The sequence below is a fragment of the Centrocercus urophasianus genome, unplaced genomic scaffold, assembly GCF_019232065.1.
Source record: "Centrocercus urophasianus isolate 14NV4802_14NV808 unplaced genomic scaffold, USGS_Curo_1.0 seq_13, whole genome shotgun sequence".
NCBI classification, from domain to species: Eukaryota; Metazoa; Chordata; class Aves; order Galliformes; family Phasianidae; genus Centrocercus; species Centrocercus urophasianus.
The window spans coordinates 10,971,493-10,980,261 of record NW_024884475.1 but is presented as its reverse complement, the minus strand read 5'-3'; the positions used below and the strand labels follow the sequence as shown (position 1 = coordinate 10,980,261).

Here is an 8,769-nt window from a genome sequence, read left to right as displayed (position 1 = left end):
GCATTGATTGGAACACAGTAACTTCTTTGCTAGAAAGAAGCAATCTTACTTTTGGCTTTTGATGGTATCTTTTGAATTTTGGGAACTGAGCCCTTGGTTTTCATATTTCTAATGCACAGCCTCAGAACACCTTTTTCTTATGGTATTAAAATGATTGTGATAAAATCAATGAGGTGTTACTAATGGAAATATTCCAGTGAGATTTTTTTTTGTTCTACACATATCAAACAAGATTTCCACAACTTTTAGTCTTTAAATAATAATAATAATAATAATAATGCTTAAGGTCAATAGTAATTTCTTCTCCATAAGTAAAGTGAGGAGTATAAAGTTAATTATCTTTATGTCCTCATTAACTTGTTAAATAGACCCTCTGTTTCAATTGGCACAAAATAAAAACAGCAGCAAACTTACTGCATACTATGAATTAGGAAAGGGAATGAGATTTACATATACTCACAATACGTTTTTGGAAAAAGTATGCTACTACAACTGGAATGTGCAATAGGGCTATGCTTGGTGGACATATCCTGAGCTTATCAGATTTATATAATCTTATTTGGGGAAAAAACTGTGACCAAGCGTTATTGCCACACACTTATGCTCTGCACAACTCAGCTAAGGCTTTTGGATACAGCAAGCCGTGCTCATTTCCAGACATGGGTATGGATATGTCTCTGACTTCATATTTGGAGCTGAGCATAATCTCCCATCCAGTGTGTCCTCACTTGATAACACATGAAACTTTTGAATGTAAACCAGAAGCTGATTAATAACAATTATTGCAAGAAAACGGTGCTCATCTGTAAAGATACAAGTAGTTTTCTTAATATAAGTAGTATTTACAGGGTAGGAGCATAGTATATACTCTAACCTAGGAACACTGCTTCTAGAAGTCCATGAATCTGTTTGTAATTTTATTAGAAATGTAGCAGTTCTCAAATAACAGGTCAAGGGGAATCAATAAATTCCCTTAATACTTTCTTTTATTTTCTTTGTGCAATATATTGCAAAATCATATATTTCAACTGGCAGATTCTTATAGCTGGAAGTATCTGTACTATTGCAGTAGCACCCTTAAGACTAGACAGAAAAAGGAAAACAATTTCTTTTTATTGTTTCATTAAAGGAAAAACTGATGAATGAAAGATATACTGCCTATATTTCAAGTTTATTCCAGTCTGACCAGTTCATTAGTATTTTTATTCACAAAAAAATAAGAAGAGAAAGAAAAAAAGCACCCTAAAAATATCATAAAACTCACAATAAATTCAATGAAAGATTCACCTGTGAATTCGTACTTGCACTGTAGTTTTGGTTTTAATCATAGCACTGAAAAGGTGAACAAATCATACTGCTACCGACAGCCAGCACAGACACATATTAGATTAAACTACAGAACTATATTTAACCTGGCAAGATAGGGTCCCATTTATGTAATCCTGCTTTAGAAGCTTCTAATGAGTTACTGCAGCCTAACCCAGATACGCCTGCTAGCACGTTCACTGCTTTTTTTTTAATGTCTACACAATAATGAAAGTGCTATTTCATTGTAAAAATTGCTGCACAGCACAAAGAACACTCTTGTTAAACATGTTGGCCACTGATACAATCAGTAACCAAAAAAATGAACTTCTGCCTAATTTAACCCATATTTATAATGCAGAAAGTTTATTTTTACTTGTCTTAATTTGAAAGAGGTTTTAAGTCTTTAATTATATAGTGAGTTGTTATCACAGCAGTTTCTTTTTGCTTGAAAACCCCTCCAAGAAGAACATTCTTCCACATTAGGAATGTCTCAGTGCCTGTGAGCACCCACTGCAGGCTATGAATCCCACATGGGAGCCCTGGGGTCGGCCACCTGCCAGGCACACACATATGGCACTGGGGGATCAGCAGGGCTGGGCCGAGTACCCGTCACCTTGCAACATCTGCCAGCTGATCAAAGTGGCATTGATGGCATGCTGAAAAGGGGGATAGTTCACTCCTTCATGCTGGAAGGCAGCTGTACTGACAAAAGATGTACTTAAAAAGCAGCACAGTAAGACAATAGATGGTAAATTTGTGCAGGGAAAAGGATGGAGATTTTCTGAATGCACTTTCTGACACAAATCACAGAATGCCTTGGGTTGAAAGGGATTTTAAAGATCATCAAGCTTCAAAACACCCACCCATCAGATAGGCTGCCCATCCAACCTGGCCTTGAATGACTTCAGGTCATTTACAGGAACCACCTTACATTACTGTTTGAAACCAAACACAGCATCAAATGTAGAGCAATGACATAAGAAATGGGAATAAGAATGATACAAACCTACAAACAGAAGAAAAATCTAAGAATTCGTTGTTATGATTTCTCACTGAATCACACACATCAGCAGCTGTTGCGGCTAGAGTTGGCTGTATTTAAAGGATTGGTGGTTTGAAGGGCAACCCCAATAAAAGACGATAATGCAAATACAAAACATGCTTAAAAGTTGGTTGTATTTTCAGTACTTCCAATTGTTTTCTTTACACTGCTTACTGATGATATTGTAAATGTAGGAAAAGGTACTGCAAATGCAGTTCAAAGAACTAAACTTCAATTTCACCATATTTTCTCCCAGTGAATAGGTTGTCATTCTCTGTTCTTTTATTGGGCCTATTTTGGGCCAATAGGTTTCAGACTCAGAGAACAATGGCTATAGCGGGGATAGAGACAAGGCATTCTGAAAGCCAAACGAGGCCAGCAGACCATAAACATAGCATCTTGGCTTCAAATGGTAATTATTTGCTGTAGAGCTAAGGCTGTAGTGCAGTAGAAAGTTCTTCCACTAATTTAACTCTTCACAGATAAAATAATGAGGTGCACAGAGGGAAAAAAAAGAAAAAAAGAAAAAATACCACACCAGTTTATTTTACTTATGTATTTAACTAACTAACTAACTACATACATACATACATACATAAAGAGCCATGGTTAAAAGAAGAAAAAATAGTAGTGGCCCCTTTTTAGCAAAAGAAAACAAGAAAGAAAAAAAAGAAAAATCAAATGTAAAGAGAATAGAACAGCAAGTTTGATGACTAGTAATTTGAGCCCTAAGCTTGTTTAACTCACACATCTGAACAGATCAGAGATTTTATTTCGTGATGGAAACAAGACAAAATGTGAATTCCATTATCTTTTTCACCACGTGGTGAATACATTAATTAAGGCAGAGTTTATGAACCATGAGAACGCAATATAAAAGCTTCTTGTTACAACCTACCTGCAATACAGCTTTCTGTGAAGACACTATTGCTGAGATTTTTCTTGCCTAAAGCTACCTTCATCTGACACATGGAAAACAGCCCTTGCGGAAAGTGGAAAAGCAACACAAAGCAGCAGCAGAAAATAACTCAGCTCCGGGCAGCCTGGCCTAGTGGTTGACAACCCTGCCCATGGAAGGGCAATTGAAACTTGATGATCTTTGAGATTGTTTTCAACCCAGGCCATTCTATGATTCTACGATCTTTCCCTCTTTATTCAACAATTCACCTTTCAACCCTTCAAATTTTGAACAGAAAAACTGTAGTTAAGTGACTCTGTGAATGTATTTCAGAAGTTATAACACTGCATGCACAATCCTGTCTCCAGTCTACCAGTAATTTTGGTGTTGGTCTGGTTATTCATGAGAAAGACTTTAATGCATCTCAGTCTGGTCACAGAAATATGAATTTCTCATTGTTTAGTTCCATTACTGAAAAAGAGATCTTAGTCTTAAACTGATAATTTTCAGAATAAATTTTAAAAGAAAAGAAAAGTAAGAAAAAAAAAAGAAAAGAATGTGTACATATAAATAAAAGAATTTAAAAAACAAAACAGAATGACATAAATTCTGCAGAACATCCATTCCTCCATAAAGAAAAAAAACCACAGCAAACTAAGAACATGTAGCATTTTGCCATCAACAAAGCTGTCTACATAGACACCTACTCTTTTCTTTTTCCTCTGTATCATATTCTTTCAACTCACTCATCTCCCGTACCTCACATTCACTGACATGCCTGCTTTCCTCACAGCTTCTTCAGACCTGTTTGCATGCAAAAACTAACAGAGGAAGCAGCTATTCTGTTACAATCAGTTCAGAACAAGCCATCCATTTTAGTTTTTCCCTCTCATAAAATACTGCAATGCCAATCAAAATTCTTTCCTCAAGGGAAAGAAAAATAAAATAAAATGGTTCTTCAAGGGTATCTGAAATAACGAAAGCAGGATAGTTATTCTGTAATCTCACCTCCATGCTGTGATAGCTTCATGCATCTGGTCCCACCTCTCAGTAAGGAGCTGGCAGCTCCTGCGTTCCAGCAAAGGACTGTGGACTTTTTCTATCTCCCTGACTGCAATGCCAATTGCAGCTGATGGCAACAGCTAGACAGTAACATCTTTTTGCATCAAATGCAAGAGAGATAAATATACTAGGTACAAAGGGGCAAACAAGAAGTACATTATTTTTTTTCTTCTTTCTGCTGATTTTTTAAATTTTTTTTACAATAATAATGTTTAAGTCTCCAATTTACTGACATAAACCAGGATTTTAGATACACAGATGCAAATCAGTAAAACAATATCTCTGCATGAAATGCCCTGCATCTATTACCTACAGTGATACTGGGACACCTCCCTCTTTATAGGGATTAATTACCTTCGTGTGATCAACATAAAAATGCTTTACGTTGAAAATAATTAGAATCTTATGTCACTTTTGCTCTCTTAGAAGAATTAACCTCAAAATACACATTAAATTAACTAAGTGCAATGATTAGAAATACCGTTTAAAACAGACACACCTTCAGTACATCCTCTCTTAAAGCCTAATCTGGCATTACTATGAAATTATTTTACAGCATTAGTGTTTGGGAACCTTCTGTTTCATTCTGTTTGTCATATATGTTGACAGCAAACACATTTTTCTTTATTTGTATGTCAATTCCTGAAGTACTTTTTTAATGCATGTTTGCATACGCACACAGAAGTTCTCCACATTTGTGTTAGAAACCACTGCCATGTTACCAATTAGCTAGATTAGTAGTAGATAAATAGATGGACTAAATCTACCTCAGCTGTATCTAACATGGGAACAGCCATCTAGTCTAGAAGTCATCTAGGAAAGGTTAAGGCGAGAAGAAAAGTAAAACATAGATGATAAAAATCAAAACCTTACAGGCTTTTTTACACGACGGACAATAGTTTAAAAGAAAGAGACGAACAATTTTTTTATATATTATTTTTTATAAGCATAAAGGCAATGATAATACAATTAACTGAGTGCAGGAAAATGATGTATTTTAACACAAAACATAATAACAGCATTGACTTTCTGGCTGGCAGAATGCAGAATCTAAAAAACACGGAGAAAGGTAATGTCTGCTGGCAATGCATGAAAGGCAAGAAAACAAAAATAAACCTGAAAGTTTAACAGTGTGAAATAATGATGGGAAAAAGAAAGTAGCCTCCAAATTTTCACTTTTCTACGTCACTCTTGGCATAGAAAACAAGTTAATGTTATGCAATAATGAAACAGCTTTTAAAATAAAATAATAATAATAATGATAGTAATACAGCACACATAAGCATCCCAGTCAGGTATCTACATCTTGAGTTCTGAAGCAGGAGCATTACATTTGAGACTTCAGCTCCTTTTACAAATGCAGTTTGAATGACAAGCGTGGCCAACAAATCCAAAAATTAGTCATAGGGCACTAAAAGACAACAGAAGCATTTAAGTCTCATTTCCGTAGGAAGCCAAGCTACAGCAGATGTAATTAAAGATTTTAGTAAGAGCTTGCCATTTTACTAAACGACTCAGAATTGCCAGAGCAGACATGAAGTGTTGGGTGCACCCATCCTCCCTCCCCATAGTACTGGTAGTGGCTAAAGCTTCATGCAGAAGCTAATAGGCTGATTATCTCTGAGAGGATTATGCTGCACAGAGAAGCTGAAGTCTGGCTTTGTGAGAATTAAGTCCATCATCCTGTTGGTCAATGGAATTATTTTATTTTACCATAGCCTAGATAGATTTTCACTCTGATCTTTCTTAAAATTAGCAAATACAAAATAACATCAGTATAAGAAGGCGGGATAAAATGCATTCTTTTTGTTCATTCTTATTGGTTTAAAAATAAAGAGACCAGGAAGGTAAATGAGAAGAAGAATAACTGTATTCTATTTCTCTTTAAAACTGTATTTTCTTTCTCTTTAAGAAACAAAGTCTGCTCCACTAAATTAACAAGAGTACAATGATAATATGGTCTATACCTAGGTAGTTTGGTAATGAATGACTAAGACACATTCTATTCTACTGGAAATGTCAAAATGTGACTCAAAGTACATCAACACAAGATAAAAAGATTGTGAAGGCCCTGCTTTACACCTCTGTAAGAAAAGCATCTGTATTCACCAGTTTCATCTCCCATTTCCAAGGATTTTGGAGAAGAAATACATCACAACACATTCTCCATCCTGACAGATAGCAGAGTGACTTTATATTCAGGTAGGACAGAAAGAACCAACTGAAGTACTTCAAATGTCATAGAAGCACCTACAGCTGAGACACTCAAACAGAAATGAAACCACTGTCTCAGAGTAAAACCCTTCCCCCCCCCCCCTTCTCCAGAAATGTGCTCTGATAATGCTCAAGGTAGAAGTGCATTGCCACAAGTATTTATGAAGGTGGTGAACAAGCTTGGACAGAGAATTAGTAGTCTACGAGGAAAGAAGGCTTGCTCCTTTATCAAGCAATTTAAGTGTAAGTTAGTGAGAAGAAATGCAAAATATTTGACAATATTTTCTTAGCACAAGTGGATGGATTATAATGCAGCAAATAAACAGTTAACAGTTGTTAGATACTTGTCTAGACAGAAAACAGAAAAACAAGACGAAATCTCAGCCCCATAATCACTGATACTTCGGGAATATATATTGAAATAGAACTATTTTAGATAGATATGATATTCCTCATTCTGGCCACTGAAGAAGAGAAATAAGATAATTTTGAAAGATGCCAAAGAAGGCTGATCCGCAGTGGCTCACTGTTATGCTCATTATGTAATAACTATTATTATTATTTCTACGTTTTTTATTATTACAATTCAGTTTCAAATACTTTAACATGCCATTTAGCCCACTTTATCTTAAAGCAAATAGGTAACATTAGGATTAAACTTGAGCGCACAGTATTTAAGTGGGAAAAAAAACAACACCTCCTCACCTGCGTAGTGAAGTCAAAGGAAAAGGATAAGCAGTCAGTGATAGAGACAAAGGCTGACAATCATGCTTACCTTAACTAAAGCTACGCATTTTATTGAGGTTATTGTCAGGGAGCCATGCATTTCTTCTGCAGCACATGCTTAACATTAGTGCTAAATGAAAAGTGAAACTGCAACGAACATCACTAACGACACTTCCGTAATGAATGAAGAGGTAACAGCTAACAAAAAAAGCCACTAGACATGTTCAGTACTAATGTTTTTGCAAAGACAAGTGAAATGGAGGACATCTGTTTGTTATTCCAAGATGATGAAAGTCAAAATTGCACTGAGAAACATGAAAAACATACTTTCTGATATAGTTCCCATTTTCCTTACTTTCAAGGCAAATGCTGTTAGGGTAGGCTGAAAATGAGAAGAAAACAGCAGAAAACCTCAAAGATGATTGCAAGAGTTATGAGAGACATCTTGATTGTGCTACAGTTGTGTCTATGTCCATTCAGTAGGGAACAAGTAAGCAACGCACAAACAAATGCACATTGAGCTGGCAGCACAAATAGCTCCCCTCCTAATTCCACACTGATCACAGAAAGCTGGCTCACAGTCTAATGTATGGGGGGTTTACAAAAACTACAAGAAACAAAGCAAGTAATATTTACACTGAAGCTATCTCACCATCATCTAAACAAAATGAAGATGTTCTTCAACCCTCTTCCACTTACAAAAAGGAAGAGGGAAGTAAGGAAAGAGGGGGTAAAATAAAGAAGGGGAGGGAAGACCAATAGAGACAAAGTCTTAGCCAACATATTTAAAACAAATAAATAAATAAGCCAATTCACTGAAGATCTCATCATTTACATGATTTTTGCCCATCTGACCAGATTTTGCCCCTTCAGTTCATCAGGTTACTTAACAAGTTACTTGCAAAGCAGTGAAGTAACTGCATGTTGAAAGCGTTTTCTACAATGTTTCTTAGGCTCATTTCTCTTGAAAAAGGAGGATAAGAATCACAGAATCACGTAATTGCAGAGGCTGAAAGGGACCTTCAGAGATCGTGAAGTCAAACTGATCTGCCATTCTGTATCTCTTTTTTATTGACACACAATTTCCCATTGAGAATGGTAAACAAGCTACCTGAGGACTGCACGTTCTTGTGCCTAAAACCCAGCAAAAACAGGAATTCAGCTTCTCACTCTGACCCTCATTACACAGAGCACCTCATCCACTCTTAATTAGCTTAAAACAACAGCTGCAGGTTGAAGATTCCCAAACACATTTGGCTCCTCGTTTGTGTTTCTGCATTTGTTTGAAAGCATAGGTGGCAAAGAGAAAATGAATCAAATTCAAGAAAGACTGCAGAAGGAAATGCCAGATCCATGAGCTTGGTGGTGGGCTGAAGGAAAAAGAGGAAGAACTCACCCATCATAGCACATAGAATTAGTCACCTCTAAGCTGCTATTTCCAGTAGATGGAAGGAGAGAAGAGGTGGGACATTGCAAGGAAGAAGCCAATGAAAGCTTTAATGTTCTCAAAGAACAGCTC

The 8,769-nt window shown here is 36.3% G+C and overlaps 1 protein-coding gene across 2 annotated transcripts in view; it reads right to left on the bottom strand.

Annotated features, from left to right (window-relative positions):
- Positions 1 to 8,769, bottom strand: part of JAKMIP1 (janus kinase and microtubule interacting protein 1) — a 129,630-nt gene that overhangs the window by 117,600 nt on the left and 3,261 nt on the right. The window contains exon 1 of one of the 2 annotated variants that reach the window (XM_042812212.1): positions 7,300 to 7,378. The exons of the other annotated variant lie outside the window; for it this stretch is intronic. The gene's annotated coding sequence lies outside the window, so the exon portion shown is untranslated. Of the gene's footprint in view, positions 1 to 7,299; positions 7,379 to 8,769 lie in introns of those variants that run through there. 2 annotated transcript variants of the gene reach the window in all.